Here is a 21296-nt window from a genome sequence, read left to right as displayed (position 1 = left end):
CAAGGGAAGTATTTAATAATGTCTCCAATAAGCAGAGATAGGTACTCTTTCTTACAAAATAAACAAGCTCTACTCTACTTGCATTTGGGTGGGGGGAAATGCACATAATGCAATGTGAAGACAGCCTTTATCCCTCTGTCCATTTACAGAATTTTAAATGATCCTTTCTGTGTAGTCCAAAGCTAGATTATAAATTGCACATAAATTATTCTTCCTTACAATGCTCTGTATTGTTGGCAGTGGCTAAAACCTCCCTTAGTATAATTCTGTATGAACCACTAAAATCACATTCTAGTAAATTACTTGTCCATGTACACATAAAATAAAATCTGAATTAATTCTTCAATAGGTTTATGTAAAAATATATGTTTGACAGTGCTAATTTATTAATTTTTACTTGACATATGAGATGTTTTATGTCAGCTTAAATTCAGAAGATTTTTTTTTTAAAGAAAGGGCTCAGGTCTTGTAATTATCACCTTAAAACTTTGTTCAGTTCCTGTATGTAAAACCAGACAGACTTCATGCGGTTACTCATATTTGGGACATGAACAGACTTCTTCCTGCTTGTGCCAGCAATTTAACATCAACTCATTTCTTTGATTTCTGAAGAAACTGTTTGGAGAAACTCAGAATACCAGACTGGCTTAATTTATATGCTAATATATGATGATTTAACTGAAGTATTGCACTCTGAGGTCCCAGATGCAAATAGAACAACATCAAAATTTTGGTTGTGCAAGATTGAAGTATTCTCTTTTTTTTTTTTCAAAGAAAAAGCTAAAATGTTTTTGATAAGTGAAAATGAGGATAATAGTTACCCAATTAACCAATATCTGTACAGTGCTGTGAAGATGAAGAATCCCTAGTCTTATCATCACCATATGCTTTCATCCATTTTGTTAGCTGCAGCATGGAGAACAAAATCAATAGACTGCACAGTATCTAAGCGCTTACAACTTCAGCAAATAAAACATTTAAAACCTAAAAAGTGAAATAAGACCCCTACAAAAAATGCTACAGATGTATGACACAATTCCTAGAAAGAGTTTATCCTTATTCCACCATTGGCATATTTACTCCTGGGTAATGAGAACTAATATTCTCTAAGTTATTAGTGAAATTACTGGACTTAATTTGAATTTACAGTGAATGAGTATATGGCTCATTCATTAAGTTCCCAGTTGTAGTTTCTTTTTCATTTCATTGAAGTTTTTTTGACATACGTTTCAGCAGGGACTCAAGTCACAAAAAATTTATTGCCAAGCAAGGCGCACACAGGAACAAAGGAAACAAAAATTAACTTATAATATTCTGACACTGACTGTGTCTACTAGATTACATGCTGGTAATGATAGCCTGTATTTTACCTATTGTTAGGAAAAGCAAATTACAATTTGACTTACATCCATTCTAGGTAGTAAATTAATGTAAATTTTAACTGTACGCAAATCCTGATCAATCTCTTAATTTCTCTGACTATTATGCTTGGATATTTGTTACACTACTGGAGCACACATCTAGTAGAAAATTGCACTTCCTCATTAAACTGCTATTTCCCAATACAGAAATCATTTACAGTATCACAGAACCGCAGAATGGTTGGGGTTGGAAGGAACCTCTGGAGATCATCTAGTCCAATCCCCTGCTAAAGCAGGTTCTCGAGCAGGCTGCACAAGATTGCGTCCAGGCGGATTTTGAATATCTTCAGAGGAGACTCCACAACCTCTCTGGGCAGCCTGTTCCAGTGCTCTGTCACCCTCAAAGTGAAGACGTTTTTCCTCATGTTCAGATGGAACTTCCCATGTTTCAGTTTGTGCCCACTGCCCCTTAAATTCAGACTTTCAAGAATGTCCTGCTTTTATGTAGGAGTACCAACAGCATAAAACCATTTGAGGGAGTATGTATTTGGCCGTAATCTATTTTCTTACTTGAACATTTCTAATTTTATAATTACAAAACTTTAATTTCAAAGTGACATAGTTGGAACATTAAGTATATATCAAACTCTTTACGCATCACGTTTAGCTAGCTAGTGATACTTACTACAGTTTACAGCCTGCTTTATTCTCACTTTCTAAATACCTTAGTATTTTTCTTACAAAATCATGGACTCTACTTCCCTGTAGTTAGCACAGCAGTCTGGTACAGAGAGCCTTGTCTGTACCTGAGACCTCATGATTCATTTTTTCTAGGGAAATTTGTACAATCTATCCCTTTATCATCAGTTTTATAACAGTCAGAGCTGCTGAAAAACATACACACACAAAATTGTACATAAAAGAAGGATACTTACAGTCAACACATAATTGAACTTATTGAATTGAATTAGTCTGCTTATTATTTTCCAGAAATTAATTATTTTGTAAACGATGCTAGAGGTATGGATTTGAAGTTTAGTTCAAGAGAAAGGGATGGATGTGAAGTAACACAGAGGGACCTTAGAAATAAACTGAAATAAGAAATAAACCTTCCTATACATCATTCAAGTGTCAGTAAGTAAATGATGCCTACGTACATTATGTGGAAGAACAGATATTAAACTGTAAAATCTCAAATACATGTAATTCTCTTCTATCAGTTCTAAGTAGCTCTGAATACATCACCAGTTGTTTTGTAGCCTATTTAGGATTATGATGAGATATCTCTCAAAATCCCTTCCAAAATGTTCCTATTTGCCTCTAATCCATATTACTGTAGTCACTGCAGATTTTAAACAGCTAGACAAAGACAATTCAGTTTCATCAGTTCAACTTCAAACCATAGTGACAAGACCTATCTATTCTTATTTATTTTCATTTTCCTATTCTGCTCCAACTGCAGCCCAAAAACATCACCGTAAACTGTGAAGCAGCAGCCTAGGGAACAAACATTTCATAGGACTGCACAAAAGGACTCAAGCACCTTATTAAAAATAAATGTTAGTGCTTTGGTGATGAAAAAGCCCAATCCTGCAAAACCTTAATTGTATGAATAGTGTCACCTTTACTACACAAGCAGTAAAACTGAGGGCTTTAAAATTGCTCAAGGGGCTGAGGATTAGCTACCTAACTAGGGACTAAACTATCAAACCCAGTGTTTTCTATTCTTGAATTGTTAGTTGCCATCTTGAGAAAGATTTTCTTTGCATCCAAAAACACAATTATGGCAAGTAGTTGGAAGAAAATAAACCAGCTGCTGCTCTGCACAGAAAATCACTGCGTGTTGCTGGTTACAGACAATAAATGAAACAAAAATCCACTACGTTATACCCCAAACTACTCCTTGTACACTCTATACAGCATAAAAATAAGTGTTGATGTCTTATCACTGTTGTGCAGGTCTGCAAATCTGCATCAGATTTGATTATACTGCATGACAAATGAGAATGCTCTTTCCAGTTCTCAGCCAGCCTGATAGACTGCAACTACACTCTTGCAAAACTGCAGCCTCTAGGCAGCATATCTTGTTTGTTTAGGACAAGCCTGACCTAACAGATTTTTTTACTTTTCATTTAAGCTCAAGCAAATTTAAGCCCTTTCCTCAAAATTCTTTACCACTGAAATCCTGACATGATGCAGAAGATTTAGCTGAAAAACCCAGTAAAGATACTTTTTAGCGTGACCACTATTTTTTACATCTGTAAGGAGCGCTGAGGTCTGGGTGAAGTTAAGGAAGCAGGCTTAGAGCAACTGACTGGAGAGAGACAAAAATGGAGCATATGTATAAAGCAGCATATCAGGAACAAGCAAAACAGATAGCTATGTATCTTTAAAACATATTTGCAACAGATCAGTTAAGGAATTAATGTTTTTTGTGGAATTGGGAAGCAAGGATGACTAATGAGAAAATTATAGGACACAAAAAGATAAATACACCATTAAAAAACAGCAGTACAAAGTACCAATGTGCAAACCAAATGAAAAAAATATATTCCAAAACAGAAGCACACACTGCAGGCACCTAACTCCTACCTTACTGTAAGATCAAAGTGTTCGTTGAGGAAATCTGTAATTAGCAGTCTTCTAAATGAAAATACAGTAAACGAAAGCTAGCCAGAAGAGCGGGAAGCAAAAGATGGTACCTCTTGTCCACTGTCAAACATGAAGGATAATTAAAATGTTCCCATTCCAAAGCAATACGAGACCTTTACTTAAGGTAAAGGGAGATGCAAAATCATGTGGGAGATTCCATAGCCCTCCTCTTGTTTCTCTGAAGATAATTAAGGGACTTTTTCTATTTAAATGTAAGGGTCTTTCTATAATAACAATATTAAATGCTGTGGCGTTAGTTGGTCTGAATCCACTGATCAACACAGTAAATCCTAACTGGTGGAACAATGAAAAAAAGAAAACCCCAATTTGCATGGTGCTTTGTAAATCAACACCCACTGCGGCATTTTAGCCTTTCTGAGGTTACATGGGGCAGGACCAGAGTTCTTCCTTTCCCAAGCACTGCTCACCTGGATAGGGTTTCAGTTTAGTACTCTGAAATCACTGAATTCTTAAATCATTTGATATACTGTTTTTATCTATTCTTAATAGCATTTCTCCCACAGGTAGAAGACTCCAAGAATAGTCTTGACTAAAGATGGTGGCAGTGAAACTGGATTACAGGACTGGGTGAAAAGCCACCAGTTTTTTCTGCCGTGATCTCCATTAGATTCACAATGTCTGACAGAGGTTTTTAGAATTAACTACTGGCCCTGCCCATGCCTCATCCTGAAGCTAACAGCCAACCCTAATCAGTGCTGTCCTTAACACAACTGTATGTCTTTGCTGCAGACATCAATTAAGGATGATATATTTCACATCACGCTATATATAGCCCTGTGACACTGCACAAGAATTCATTAGGAAGACTGAAAAGTCTATTTTTCTTTTTAATTTATGATTGTTTTAAAATAAAACCTAAAACATAAAAAGAGTTTTAATGCAGAGCAGCCATGTTTTCACAAACATAACTGGAGATATACCTGGGGCAAAGATGTTTGAAGCCCAGGCGAAGAGGCTCAAGTGCATCTCTTTTCCTTGCACACACACAAATAGAAGAGATTAATTTGTTCGTTTTTTGTCTACGTGCGCTTAAGAGGCCATATTCTGGTGTTTATCTAGATTTCATTTGATAACTATGTATCAGGTGGTTATTGTAATTCATGAATATTTCCTTATGGTATTTTTCTGAAGCTTCTTCCCAGGTGGCAAGACCTAGTTATTCTTAGGATGATCATTGGATGCAATTGCTTCAGTCACTGACAGCAATCATGGTATTGTTTCAGATGTACTTGCTGGCTGCAGTTATTGGGCTCTATTTCCTCTGCTTTCTAGTGAAGAATAAATTAGAAGTTTGTTTTGCTTTAAATCAGAGAGAGTTGGAATCAGCATAATAAGGTATGACAGGTTATACCAAAAGTCAGGTCTTGAGAATTCTTTTATTTCCCCATGCCAAACCAGAAGATGACATAAACTCAAATCCTCTATGCCAGTCATAAAATTTTAATTAGTTAAACTAGAAATACTGGTACTATTTACCACTGTTCTCATTTGTTTCTTAAACTGCTAGATTTAACACTACTAAAATAGATTGCAGATTGCAAAAGGCCGTCACTAGTATATTAATACTCCGCTTCAGCATACACGTGAGCATTCCGTTCAGCTTGATTACACTTAATTGGTAATCTAGTCTCTTGTTTCTCACTGCCAAATGATAAATTAACTACTAGCTACATTCATAGATGGAATATTAATTTATACAATGCCCTAGGGGTACTTCTGTATGTAGTACAAGATGCTTCATGAATGGATCTCAATTCAAAGCTTTAGTAGAACTACCAAACAACAGAGTAAACCTAGTCAGGATCAGCTGCAACTATATTAAAACCTGTATCAGCAATTTTAGTAAGCACCACTGAGATATATAAGAAATTAAATTTAGACATCGCATGGAAGAATGAATTCCTCTCTTAAATGCACAAAATCAAGTACCTTTCCATGCAAAGAGATAGTATTTTCTGGAGGTTTGTGAAGAACACTTTGTCTTTTTCAAGGTCAAATTATGCTCTCTGAGTAGAGCATTGTACATGTGTTGTGTAATGGGGAAATTTGCCCGTTTTAGAAGGGAAGTTATGTTTTATCCTAGTTGCTCTGCAGTACTTACTGAAGCTTCCCACTACACATGTGAGGACAGCAGCTGGGTCCAGAGGTTCTGCCTCTGGCCTTGCCTCTTTCATCATTCCTTCTATGCTGCAGGCTTCATCTTGCAGCATCTTCTGGCTATCTAGTGCATGAAAATGACCTTAGCGCAGGTGCAGAAATGCTATGGAACTATTTGCCTCTTCCATAGCCTTCTTTCTGGTTTCTCTGCATTTTTCTAGCCTTCGAATGTCAGACAAGACAGAGAAAGTATTATTTTTAAATACAGGGGGAAGGAAGTTCCATGAAATATAATCTTGTGGCACTTGGCGGTACCAAAATATGCTTAAGATGTATTACATTGCAAAGTTACAGTATAACAGAATACACATTTCTGATTTAGTAGCACTGAAAACATAATAAAACTTGAAAGGGGAAATTCTGTTCTCTGTCAGTTTTTCATAGTCCAAAGAAAACTGCATACAGCATGAGCTCTTGGTGAGACCATAGAGGGGGACTGCAGCCTCTCTGTAAAATGCTAGAGTACATTTTGGTAGTTTGCAGTATCCCAGCCCAGAATGATCAAATCAAGGCATCTGGTCATTTGACTACAAACTGCTTGAGTTTTGAGCCTATCAGTGATCCAGAGTGGCTCTCATAGCACAAGAAATACAGTACAGGAAAATGCTTGCCAAGAGTAGGATGAGAAGACTGAGAAGGGTTATGTTCAAATTTCTAACATAATATTATTAATTATTATGAAGCTTTCTCTCATAGGAATTTTTAAAATTCCTTCTCATTCTGATATCAGCCACTGCAGCATACATAAAATAATTTCAAGCTTTAATTATAAAAAATAGGCAATGTACTTTGAAAGCAGCATAAATATTTAGCTAAAACTCAGACATTTCAAGCAAGACTCGCATTTTGATTTCACCTTCTGTTCTTGCATTTTAATGTTTTAAGCATCCTGCTTTATGAGAAGGTTATCACTTACTGCATCACAAGTCTCAGAGAGCTTCTGTTCCCTCTGGACCTGACAGTTCTGTCTCTGGTACAATCTGATAGGAAATAGCTGAGCCGACGTGAAGCCTAGCCACAAACAGGGGCAGGGGAAAGCAGCTACGAGTGCTGACTGCCAGACCTACGCAACTGAACAATATTGCTTAGAAAGGGAAGTGGCAGAATCCCATCAGTTGACAGCTTACATCTAGACTACTACAGGGAATAAAGTACTTATATCAAAGCATATTGTGTGGAGCTGCCCCTACAAGAATATGAATAGTTTGTTTGCACAGAGCGTAAGATCTCATAAGCTACTGCAGCCCATTTACAGTCACTTATCTTAGGTATCACGAGGCTTTGATCTAAAACTCAGTCACATCCTTGATTACAACCTTTGCCAAGGCTTGGGGTCTCATTAGGCACACAGAGCACAAGTCTGACTTCTTCATTCTAGATACAAGGTTTTTGGAAGGAAGCAGCATTGGATATGTGCTTGTGAGCTTCAGCTGTTGTCCTTTTAGAAGGCTAATCACCAAATTTATCAGTAGAGGGCACAAGAAAACAGCATTCCTCATCAAACATGCATAAAACTAAGGGAGAGCTCTCAAGGTGACTCTTCAACAAGCCCCACTAGGTTAGCATTATCTATTCTATTTAAAATAAGAAAAAAAAAAAAAGGGAAAAAAAGCCTGGACTTATCATATGTAAAGCATATACAATGTTGGTTGAATAAACACTATTAGTTCATTTGAGATAAAATTCACAACAGTAGTAACTGCAGGATGTTTCAAACATTCAGCTATCCGAATGTCTGAAGATGCGGATTTATAAATTGCAAATGAAAGAACTAGTCCCTAGTGATATCAGGCAAATGAACAGCATGTTGGTAGATATTAAATCCTAAAGCATAAATAATCTCCTTAAACCTACATCTGTGAAACCTAACAGTGAACTTACAAAAATATCTGTCCCTTATGCTCAATAGAAAATAATTTAAGCAAATAAAGGATGAAAAACAGGGTGGGCAAAATGCTCTTCACTATTGGGTTGTTGGATACAGAGGACCTTAGTGGACTTGGCTTGATTTACTTTTAAAGAAAAATGGCCCACCATCCTACAATTTGCAAGGCAAATTTCAGCACATTATTTAATGCTGTTAAAAAAAAAAAAAAGCAATCAGCTCTGGATGGGTCATCCACAGTAACCAATATGTTGTACTTGAGGATATAATCTTTTATCCTAAATTAGGGTAGGTGGAGTTTTACCTTTAGCATGTTGTAGTTCCTTTGAACTCTGGTTCTCTGTAGCTTAGTTTGTAGGTCATTCAGTTTCAAAAAAAAGTACCTAGCACTTACACAAATGTTTAAATCTTCCATGATAGCTGTAGATGCTCTGTACATCAAAGGACCAGGATCTCAGAACTCTATCAGGAAGAGCTGATTAGTCAGGTGAATATTTAGAGAAAGCCTATTTCCAATTCTATTTAAGGACCTATTTCCAAATGTTACTGTAGTATCATCTTAGGGAAGGTGTAAATTGAGTCGATCCAGAATGAGCAACCGTTTCAAACACTGGAGACTCCAGATCCTGGCCTCTACGGGTGTGTGATAAAGCTGAAATATTGTCGTTATGAAAATAAAAGTAAACACAAATATTAGAGCAGAAATTGTAGATCAGATTGGCATGAGCCTTTGGCAGTTCATGCTATGTTCTTTATATCTTTTTAGACTACACCTCTTGAATAGTCTTTGACTGTACACATGTCACTCCTCCAGGCTCAGTAACTACTTCAGGAAAGTACAGGAGACAATAGCTAGCTGTCTCTCTCTTCTTTGTCTTCTCTGCTATCCTGTGCTCTGCTAGACATGGGAACATTGAGAGTTCTAGTGATCTGTCAAAATCCTAACTATTTGGAGACTTTAAGCCTGGGTTTTGGGTTGATTTTTTTTTCTTTTTCTTCACACACATGTAGATAAGACTTTCCCTATCAGTAATTGACAGGCTAAGTAAGCAACACTGCAGCACAGAATTGGAAGAAGGCCAAAAACTCACTGTTATGCAATATTCCAAAAAGTATTAATACAGCTTCAGCCATTCTCATTAGTAAGCGTACCCTGTGGTTGAATAAGATGCAGTGTCAGCAGGGTTAAGTAGATCTACAGTTGGCCTAAACAAGAGATTTGTTTTGGACTGCAGCTGGCCTAACTGCAGCATGTAAAATAATGGTATCACATGGAAAAAATCATATGTAACAGATCTATTGGATAAAAGGCATTAATCCTGCAGTGCAAGGTTACTGTACCCCAGTACAAGAGAAGATTATAGCTGTGCAGCAGTACGGAAGACACCTACACACAGGAAGCCTCATGCCTATCTGCCTATTACCTTACTTGGGTCATATTGGCTATCAAAGGACTAGGGGAATATTAATGAAGCTTTAGAGATAGATATAAAAGCTAGTATGAAAACAAAAATTTCCCCTTCATTTTATTTCATTTGTCATAATATAATTCTGTTTTGCTTAACGCATTTAAGCAAACAACACATTTCCTAGGCTCTCAGTAACTGTAGCTATGCACTTGGATAACCTTTTGAGAATTAATGTTTTTTCTTTCAAAATTAAATCGTTGACAGATCACTGAAACACCTGAGATATCACATTGCTACATTGTGGGCGAGTCTATTTTGTATTTATCTATGAATTTTCCAAATCAGTACTCTGCATCTCTCATTACTAAACATGCAGTAAGTAGCTACTAAGGCAAGAATGGAAATGGCAATATGAGTCTTGCTAATACTTGTTCTTCAGTGTTTTGATTATTTTTTCATAAATAGATTGGTTCATCTTCAACTGATGCTCAGAACAGTATGTGTATAAATTTTGGTATCAGGTTTAGAGTAAGTAATATCTTGTCTACAATTACTTACGTATTCGGCACAAAGTATTATGGCTGGCAGAATATGATCATATCAAGAATATCATATAATTGTTGTGCTCATCGGGAAAGTCAAACGTAGACTAATTCCTCTAACAATTGGGAAAAAATCCTATTTTTCTCTCATTAAGTCAACTAGATTTCATCTTTCTAAGCTTAATTATTATGGTCTGAACAACTACAATATGGCAGGCTCCTAGTGGTAACTAGAACTTCCTATGTTACAAAGAGACATACAGCTCTAGTCCTGCTGGGGCTGGTGGGACATTCTGTGGAACCAGAGTACTGCAGTTTGTAGCTTGTAGCAAAACTGAAGTCTTGAAATACTGTTGAGCTGCACCCAGTTCAAATCAAAGGTTAGCTTCCAGCCACTTAAATTGCAAAGATACACCACAGTCCCTTAATAATAGAAGTTGCCCACAATTGTAAAACAACAACAACCTAACACTGTGCAGACCTTTCCTGAGCTTTCTCAATGGATTTTGGCAGGCACTTAGAAGGCTTCCCTACAGAATACAACTTTGTACCATCATATGTAGCCTAGCATTGCAAGGCTATAATCAACTTCTGCACCCTTTGATATGTCTCTATCAGATTCAAGCCCTGAACAGTCACATGATATTTTCCTTTTGCATTTAATTCTTCATCTTGTATTTGCTATAGTAACAACTGTCAGCTGGGAGCAAATAAATCCTAAATTACGTGTGTTGTGGAAAAGTCCATTAACCAAGATTTCATTATGTTAAGTATTCTGCAGACACTCCTGCCTCAAAGAGCTTAAAAATCTATAAGTAAGTCTACATGCGACAGACGAATGATGCAGACTTTGGGGATTTTGTCTAAAAAACAAAACAAACACACCCACACCCCACACATTGACACAGTACTGGACAAGAACAACAATGGAAATAGTGTAATAACTGCAAAGCCATCCTTTTATAGTCTCCATGGCAGAGAACTTATTTTCCACGTGCTATTCATATCTACATAAGCAAATTATTTAACACATTCATTTATAAAGGTAATGATTTTTATCTTCATAGTTTGTCAGCCAGAAGGTTAAGATCAAAATTCAACTAAGTAGCAAAACCAAATGATTTTCCAGTTAAGTACATTTAAGCTATTTTAACTGATAATTATAGACATACCTACTGTTCCAAGTTTTCAGTAAATGTTTAGTCTGTGTGTAATTGATTAAATCCAGTGTTTTACACCCTATCTCTACCATAATATGAGGTTATATTGGCTCTGTCTGTACCATGTTTTCACACTCTTGCAATATTCTTTTCCTCTATCAGATAAATGTAAACAGAAGATACCAAACCATCAAGTCTATTTAGATAGGTCAGTCTTTTGAGCAATGGCAGTCTACTGCTGTCTTTGTAAATGTCTACCACAAAGGGGTCCTATACACTTAGTTGGCTTGTAGGTTTCCCTACAGTAAAGATTTTTAATTTGGTTTTGAGCATCTCCATTTCATTCAGGATGCTACTACGTTGTTTAGTTTAGCTCCACATGTATGGTAAACTTCAAACTTTACTGTTTAAAAATTTCTGTTTGAATTTCCCCCACTGCTTGTCTTTATGGTATGTGAGCATCTTTGCAGTCTTTAGCATGCATCCTGGGATAGGGAGCCTGGTAGGCAGTTCAGTGAGAGAAACCACTCCTGCTGACAGGCCTTGCAGGATGGTCTGAAGAAGAGAGGAGGAGGAAGGACTACGACCAGTCCAGCCTGGGGAGATGACAGTGATTGTGTCCATGGGACTAACGTGTTACAAGCTGTCAACCAGTCAGCTAGGGTCAACCTCAGCTGTCAGCCCCAGTTAGAATCACAAGTTCGTTGGAAAATGACAGAGATACCATCTTAAAGGCAACATGGATTTCATCCTGTCAAAAGACAAGATTCATTCTGCCAGAGCATGGGGAGGGTGGGAAACTTAGAGCAGCAGTATACAGATTTCATGTTTCCAAACCTTGCGATGGTATTTACCAGTACTATAGTAGGTTACTACATTACCTTATCACTACATTAATTTAATTAGGATTATCATTACATAGATGAAAATATGTAACACCACAGACTATTTACTGATAAAACAGCTGGTTCAGAAACTCTGGATGGCATTTGGCCTGTTTATATTTATTATGAATGGTTATAAAAATGTTAAGGACCATCACAAAGAAAACCAATAACTCAAGCTTATATCATTGAAACAGATGCTGGTTAATATTACGGAACTTATTTCCACTGCAACTGCTATAGCACTGCCAATCATAAGAATTCCAAAATTATTTAAAGGTATCATATTGTCCGTAGATGTTTAAAGAACACATTCAGTTTCTCCATTCCTGGAGCCTGTGTAGGTAGAAACTCGAAGCTGTGATTCTCAGGCACCAACAGCTGGAGCCTTAACTAAACCATGAAATATCACAAGACTCCCAATAAAAAAAAGTGTTAAATCTAAGTTGAATCAGTGTTGGCTCAAGAATAAGCCAGAGATTTTACTAAATTGTGATTTAAAACCTCCAAAACAAATACAGAGATATGCACAGGAAAAAAAAATAATACTGTCACAAAGGGCTAATAGTGCTGTAATAAATAACACACACCGCCCCCGCCCCCCCCCCATATTCAGTTTTCCCTCATTCCAGACTTTAGGAAGCAAAGCATAGATTACTAATGTTCTTTACTATGTTTTGTACAAAGTACCTTTTCATGAAGCAAATCATTCTTGTACCAAAATGTGAGAAAGATGTTTGTGTGACAGAAAGCAGATCAGCTAACAGTTTGTTATTTTCCTAAATGCTACTGTACAAAGCAAGAATCAGGTTAAGACAGTACTGTAGATACACCTTTAGGCAACTATTCTGGAGATCTTGGTATTAGTCCTGGTTCAGTCACCCAGCAGGGTGAATGATTCCAGGCAAGTCATTTCAGTGACTCCCTATCTGTAAAATAGGACCATCAAATTTATTTTCTTTGCTTTGACACTTTCTGATAAGTTCAAAAGCTAAATCTTACCTAGCATGACAGTACAGAAGAATTACAGTACCAATGTATAAATCTTATGCTGCAATAAAACTGACATGAGGTTATTCATCCCTAGAGTAATATAATCTTAGCAGCACTTTTTTCCCCCCAAATAATTATTTCTAATTAGATCATCTGCTAGTTGGTGGGTCCAGTTATGATGTGTATGTGTTAAATAATAAATGGAGGACAAATATCAGATGAAACACATGCTGTAGAGATAATTTGTTATCACAGCAGATGGGTGTGGAATAGGTATGCTAAGAACCCTAAGGTGGTCTCTTTCCAAGTACTGAAAACAGCAAGTATCACAACAGACACCACCTGTGGGAAGAACAGAGGGAGATTTCCACCTAGCATTGAAAACACAAAGAAAACCCCTTTATTCTTTTTAAAAAAAAACAAACAACAAAACACCAATGCAATTGACTTAAAGGCACACTCCTGATACCACACAGGTATTTTCATGCAAGTCTTCCATCAAGAAAGCAGGCAGTCATTTACCAGGAATTAAGAATTCTGCCACCAACAACCTTCATAATATTGGAATCAGAAATGAAATGCAAATCAGTATTTACTAGGAAGTTTTCCACCCCCAGCTCTTTTTATGCCTCTGCTGCAGCACTGAGCATGGAATTTCCAGTCACCAACAGAATTCCTTCCCTTTCTGTCTATCATCCAGTATGCAACAGCTCTTATCTCTTGGGCCATAATATGTCAAATACTTTTACATAATTAAAGCCACACTGATTCACTGGCTAAGAATATCACAGGGATAAGTTTCTTTTTAAAGCTGCCTTATCTCTAATCAAGAGTTGTCTTCCAGTAACACAAGATTTTGTGCCTAAAGGACATTTTTTATATATGTGTGTGTGTGTGTATATATAAAAAAATAACATTCCTTTCTCCTCCACAACCCACGAATAACAAGAAAATATCATTATACTCTGATTTCCCTTTGTAGTGCTAAACCAGAAACTATGAAGGATGGCATCTGAGGTAGGCAAAATGCACATTTTTGTTAAGTATTAAAATTATAATTTATATTTCTCCCTTGATATAAACTTTTATTGTACTACCAAACAGAATCTTTCCATCTTTCACTAGTTTGTTCACCTCTGAGATTTGTTACTATGGTGGGGTTTATTTAGGAAAGAAAATAGAAATCTGTAGAGGTCAAAAATACATGAACAAATTGGTGACAAGGCTTATGTCTTGTCAGGTTATTTTATATTTTAATGTACTGTTAACAGTTCATTCTTTTTATATGCAAATCTGTTAAGGGCAAATTTAAATATCTAGGCAAGCAATTCTGGTAGCATGGCAACAACATGCTATGCTGCATAGTAAGAATTTGGAACCGAGGCAAGTCTTTGCTTCTTTATTGTATTGGATCAGTTTATGAGTAGAAATATTTGTATGCTTTGTGTAACTGCCTTATGACTATTCCTACGTTAGTAGTTGTAGTGGTCTTTGAAACTCAATACCGCACAGCAACCCTGTGAAACCTGGTAGCAGTCAGGATGGCCATCAATAGACAGAAAAGCTAGAGAGTAGAAGAAAACATTAAAAGGAAAAAAAAAAAAAAAGGATATACTTAGTAACAGTGTTTAATACAAGATTTCATTTCCAGGAGAGAGATTTGGTGTGGATTTGAGGCGTATAGCAGCTCTGAAGCGATGTTGCTTCTGAATGAGAAACAAGCAATCCCATCTCCATGCACTCTCCCTGATGTGTTGAAAAGGCATCTCTCTTGGCTTTTAGAGTATGAGTTTTGAGGCCTGTTTGAAGATTTGACTAAACCAAAAGGGTGCATTTTCCATTGCACTGAAATGATATTTTTGTGGTAGTTGGTATCAGTGATTCTAGAGAGTAACATCAATTGCTTGATATCATTTCACTCTTGGTGATAGGGGGAAAAAAAAAAATTAAAATCCTGTATCATTCCAGAACAGAATTTGGTCCATGAAACACTCATTCTCTTCAGTTACTCCAGTTGCTTCAGTAACCAGGCACTCAGCAATATATTACCATTTTGCTGGGGCAGGAAAAGGCAAAGTTAACTAGCACTTCTGAGACTCCCTAGAAAGACAGGCTAACCAGTAAAGTACAGCAGATGATCTTCTTATTTTAAAGGGCACGGTGGGTGACAGGAAGCCCACCCAAGTACCTTTGTTTCTGTCTAGTGTATGAAGGCAGTAAATATGTGGAGGGCTGTGTGGGAATCTTATTTTCTTTATTATTCTTTCTCTCACATAATGATCAGTTATTTCACTGAACCTGAACACTGAATGCCAAACACAGCTACTCCTTCTGGGAGGTTCTTATAATACTGTTTAGATAGGTGCTGTCCTTGTGGAACTTGGGCTTCTCATCCTGTTATAGCTTGTATAGAGAGGAAAAAAAAAAAAAGTGCTGTTTAGAAATACTTGTCTAAATGTTTTTGGAATAATTGAGCACCAAAAAAACCAGACATAGAGCCTTTTTTTTTTGTTCCTTGGCAGTTGTTTATCCTGGTTTAATGAAGACAACACACTGATGACTTCATAGTCTTGTGTTTCATACAATTTGAGGCAGGTATCACCTTGATTTTGGAATTGCAGCTAATGTTTCATCCAGGCTCCCTACTTCTACCTAAACATTCACTATTTTGGAGCCTACACTTCAAAAATTCCTGTCACTTCCTCTTCCTCCTCAGGGAATTTTCATACACAGACATACCACTATCACCACCGACAATACATATGTTTTTTCCCCTCCTCCTTCTTTCCTTCCTTCCTTCCATGTTCTCTTGCTTTCCAATATGCTAATTTTATTTCTCTAATCAGTTTAGAAATCCTAAAATAAGTCAGCACTTACAGATCTACAGGTCTCTCCCTTATGTAGAAGATGAGCTTTCTCCAAGTTTTATTACCATAACCACTTCCAAAGTACCTGCCCTGTCACAAATGCTTTGTGATAGCAAGAGTTGGTTCTACCTGGCTTTTGATGCAGTTTGTTTCTTCCTTAGTATAAAATGCTGTAACGACATAATTTTGCCTGTGATTGAGGATTTCTGGGTGCTACAGGGTCACTTTGCATGAGACCAGTGGCCTTTTGCATGGCAGGATACCTAAGGAGTCTATTCCAGAAGCTCTTAAGAGATGTCCATGTGATCCTCCCAAAGACAAGGCACAGTATGTTCGTGGAGAATTGAGGTGACATTGTCACTGCTGTCTGTTCCTAGTTTGTAGTGCAACTAAGGTTTACCTCAACCGTTAGAGCCCCAAGATATGCAAGGTCGTTACATTTATTTCTACGCTTCCTTCTCCATCAGCTTATCCAGAGGAGCAGACCACACAGTGATCCCAGGGAATCATTCTGATGTCATTCCCAAAACCTCAACTGAATGAAGCTGTTTCTGTGGACTCAGGCTCTTAACACAGTGAGATGGAATGATGACAGTCTATACATAAGAATATGAATTCTCCATCTCTGTTTATCTGCTAAAATATGAATTTTCTGTTCAATTTTTACTGGAATTACTATCTCACTAAATCCCCCGGAGAACTCTGCAGTGTCATGCTAAGATAATCACTTGGCTGTCATTCACAACAAATCCAAAGTGGAAAAACTGGAAAGCAGAGATGACTCTTCTACAGTCACTGCAAGAAAAATACCTTACTGGAGAAAATGGAAATGAACCCAAAAAGCCCTATGTTCCAGTGTTAGACAACATCACTTGGCATTCTGGACTATAGTGATCAAGCCCCTAGATCTGCACACCCACCACAACAGTGTTGCCACTCATGGTTAGTGTTACAAAACTATAATGTTGGGTTGTGAGCTGTTTGGGTTTTTTTAAGATGTTGCTATACTTGTGACCATAAGAAGTAACTTGCCTGCTATGACCACACTATGAAATCTTAGCTAAATCTAACCACTGTACTCAGGTGAAAGAACTTCACTGAATTCTTCAAGGACTAGATCCTGTGAACCCTTAACACACAAAGGCAGATGACATATAAAAGAAAAACTTGCAAGGTCAGGCCTCTCTCTTGTAGAAATGTTTTAGGAATAAAACCAGCAGATTTTACTCTTTGAAAATGATCAGGGTTATGGTACAATTGACTTGGGGAGAGGAAATTCTGCAAAGGTTGTAGTTGACAGTGTGTCTGTGAAGAGGATCTCTCAGAAAGTAAAAGGAATGACAGAAGTCTGGAAATAATGCTAGCTGGTGACATGCTCACAAATATTCCTAACATCAGTGTACAAAACAAAGTTCAAAAACTACTTCAATTAATAGAATGAAAATATTCAGCCTGCCTTTTAAGTAATAAAACAATAACAAGTTATTCCTATGTGTCTGAATCTTCATTACTAAGTCTGTAACTAGAAGGGCTATTTTCTAAAGGAAACTTAATCTTAATAGTGCAAAACAGACAACTATCCCAAGATACTCCTCCGTGGAGCTCCCACTGGTAGTCCAGGTGAGTATCAGCAGATGTCTGCATTGCAGAAGTACTGCTATTTGAAAATACTTTTCTAGACACCAAATCTCACACTGGTTATAACTGACATTTCTCCATTCCAAGACTTTCTGTATACCTTTTTGCCAACTTTCCTTTCCTCTTCATTTACTTCTATTTCAAAAGAAAATGATCCTTTCATGCACGAGTATACTTCAGAGTATGCATCTCCAGCAGTATTTCATGCAACCTTATCATCTGAGAATGATGACACTTCTTCCTTGTCATCCTGACCTACAGGGCTTCTAGTTCTCCCTCTATTGGTTAGGTGGAAGTACCTATTAGTCCCAGAGTTTTCTGTACCAGTCTCTGCTCAGCTTTTACTCCTCTTGAAGTGCAAGTCACCTTCCTCTGCTGCAGCAGGCGAATGAAGATAGTAAGTACTGCAACAAAAAAGGAAAGGAATGTCATGTACTCAAATGAAGTGCATTTACCTACCAGCATTAGAGACAAAGAGTTCATTCTATATGTGTTTTTACCAGTTGCATAAGACCTTTCTTCTGGAAAATAATATCACTAGCCAAGATGAGACTTAAGTTCAGATAAAACTGAGAGTTGGAATGAAAGCCCTCTTCTCATAGATGCCATGATAAAGCCTTAGTGCTGCATGTTCAGCTCCCGCAGGCAGCACAAGCCTAAAGCACTGAACACCAAGAAACATATGGTGCTTTCTTGAGCTGCTTTTCACACAACTCTCAAGGGAAAATGGCTCCTCAGGAGAAAAAAAAAATCTTACATTTTAATGCTCTCTCCAGTAGACTAAAAGTATTTCCATGTATCCAAAGTACTTATAATGAACATTTGACTCAGCAATTGCAAGTTTTGTGGAGTGTCTAAAAACTAGTGAATTCTGAATCTGCTTTCAGCTCTTTGTCTTGACTTGTGAAGTGCATGTGACTGCATCAGTGCTTTATTTTCTCCAACTATAAGAACTACCATTATGTCTCTTGCACTAATGTTGCAAGGTTTTAATTGCCCCACAGGAGATACTACGTAGAAAAGTTCTTGCTTGCAAGAAGTATGTTCTTCCTTTTCTTTATATCTACATTAAAATAAAAATATTTCAAGCAAATATCTCTTCCTTGGGAAGCTTATAGTAAGGTAGTAGTTTGTACTAATAGTACATTAGTACTATTACACAGGTAATAGAGGCCAATGTATCATACTGATATTATACTCCATCTTTGCTGAGATGCATGGATTAGCCCTAGAATGGAAGCTCTAGTTCTAAAAAAATTCTGACTTCTGGAAACATGTCTGCTTCTTGTATCATGTACAGATAGGCACAAACAACTGTTCATAGGATCACAGGACAATTCAGGTTGGAAAGAACGTCAGAGGTCTCTTGTCCAACATCCTGCTCAAACCAGGGTCATCAGTGAGGCCTGATCAGGTTGCTCTGGGCATTATCCAGTCTGGTCTTAAACACCTCCAAGGATGGAGACCACACAACCTCTCTGGGCTACTGGTTCCCATGTATGATTGTCCTTGTGGGGCAAAAGATTTTGTTTGTATCTAGTCTGAACCTCTCGTTTCAACATACACCTATTGTCTCTCATTCTCTGCCACATGCCACTGTGATGAGTCTGGCTCCTCTTCCCTGAAGACCTCCTTTTAAGTACTGGAAGGCTGCTGTTAGGTCACCCCAAAGCCTCTCCTTCTGCAGGCTGAGGAAGCCCCACTCCCTCACTCTCTCCTCACAGAGCCTGACCTCCAGCCCTAACCACTCTGGTGGCATCTGCAGAACTCACTCCAATTCATTGGTATCTTCCTTGTACCAGGAGGGACCAAAACTGGACAGAGTATTATAGATGCAGTCTATTGAATGCTGAGTAGAGAGGGATAATTACTTCCCTTGATCTACTGGCTGCATTCTTGTTCATACAGACCAAGATGCTCCTGGCTATCTTTGTTGCCAGGGTACATGGCTGGTTCACGTGCAGCTTGCTGGGCCTTTTTGCAGGGCTGTGCCCCAAACTCTATTGTTGCTATGGTTTAAAGCATGAAAGCATTGCCTTGTTTGTTTAAACACAGATTACAAGGGAAATGGATATAAAAAGTCTTCAAAAGCACCTAAAACTTGATGTGTTCAAATGCTACAACCAAGATTTTGTTCTGGACAAAACCAGGATCTTCCATATTTCTCTCTGTGAGCTGGTAGCCTGGAACAGATCACTTCTTGCTAGATTTCTCTACCTTGAGCACAGGAACAAAAACTGGAAGAGGTTTAAACCATGGTATTTTCACAAATGATTTCTTAGCAAATGTCCTTATCAGAACAGCTGGAGAGATGGTAAAATTATGCTTCTTGAAGTGGTTCCTCATGTTCAAAGCCTTAAGCAAAGGTCACTTTTTGAAGACCTAGCTCTTGTTTAAATTCATATCTAGTCTCCAACCTGAATAGACATTAACCAAGCAACTGCACAAAAAGTGCTTTTCGAGATTCTTCCTTAGAATCATGAGACTTTGACCAAAAGAGCTGAGCAGCTATAGCCTTTTCAAGAACACTCTTCCTTTATGATCAGAGGATCAAGGGGAAGCAACAATGCAGCTGCTGATAAGAGGCAACACTGCATTTTTTAAAATAGCTTTAGATATTTCCAAGTGCAGATAAGGGCTAAACTATCAGAGAATTTAGGTTTAGGAAGCCTGACAGTCAAGGTTTACAAAGACAAGTCTGCAGCCTGAAATCCTATGAGCCCAAAGTGGGGTAGGACAGTGGCTTCTCCTTTAGTAGTTTAGTACCCATAGAACTACATATGGAAAGAAAAGCTCTTTCATCCTTGTCTGTCCCATATGGAGGAGAATCTGGATTTACAGTGATAAATTGCAATCTTATGCTTTAACATAAACATCAGTCTTAGGCTTTTCAACATACAGATAACCAGCACATACAGTACTTTTACTTCTTAAGTGGCAATAAAGAATTACACTAAAATTCCTCCCTTTTAAAATTACCTTACGTCACTATTGTGTGCACACAACTATATAAAACTGTGATAACAGTTGTTTCTGTTTTTCAGTTTTGCTGGTTAAGTAATGAGGGATTCTTGGGTAACAGGCATGATACGTGAAATACCTTTTCTGCAAACGGATTTTCCAGACCCTCCTGAGAGATTATAGGGTGGCCTTGACGAGGTAATGCAACTGAAACACTATTTGCATTTTTTACCCCAAACTGGTCACAATAATTTAGGACTTTCCTTAAACATCACTGCAACACACGTTATCTCTTTACTATGAACACTGTATGATATCTTTTCTTCATTTAAATTGCTTTTCTTGTATGCCCTCACTAGCATGCTACAACCATCAAAACGACATTGAGGATGCAAAGGACGTAAATCTGAAAGCGCAGACTGCTAGTTGAGGCAAAGTAAGCCAGTCTTTGCTTTTCCAAGACGCAGCTCTGAACGCAGCATTCTCTTCCTCTCCCCCATCTCCATCCCTTTTGTTATGGCAACACAAAATCCCATGTATTCAAAAAACTGTTCAAAAGGGGAAAACAGACCATGCTAGAACGTCTCATGCTGTTTATCCCAACAAAAATCAAGTATTCTTAATTGAGCAGCTTTTTCCCTCCAGACCCCATAATGAAGGGAATGGCAGAGGAGTGGATCAAAAGCTCTGATCCATTTGCTACACTGAAGGCATGAAGTCAGAAACAAAAACAAACTCTTCGCGGTGCTGCGTTACGTGAGGGGTC

The 21296-nt window shown here is 37.7% G+C and overlaps 1 protein-coding gene across 1 annotated transcript in view; it reads right to left on the bottom strand.

The window, feature by feature from the left end:
• Window positions 1–17909, bottom strand: part of APBA2 (amyloid beta precursor protein binding family A member 2) — a 96598-nt gene extending 78689 nt beyond the window's left edge. The window contains exon 1 of the mRNA XM_068410401.1: window positions 17869–17909. The gene's annotated coding sequence lies outside the window, so the exon portion shown is untranslated. The remainder of the gene's footprint in view (window positions 1–17868) is intronic.
• Between the last annotated feature and the right edge of the window lie 3387 nt (window positions 17910–21296).

The sequence above is a fragment of the Nyctibius grandis genome, chromosome 11 (assembly GCF_013368605.1).
Source record: "Nyctibius grandis isolate bNycGra1 chromosome 11, bNycGra1.pri, whole genome shotgun sequence".
Classification (NCBI taxonomy): Eukaryota; Metazoa; Chordata; class Aves; order Nyctibiiformes; family Nyctibiidae; genus Nyctibius; species Nyctibius grandis.
This window is presented reverse-complemented; position numbering and strand designations above follow the sequence as displayed.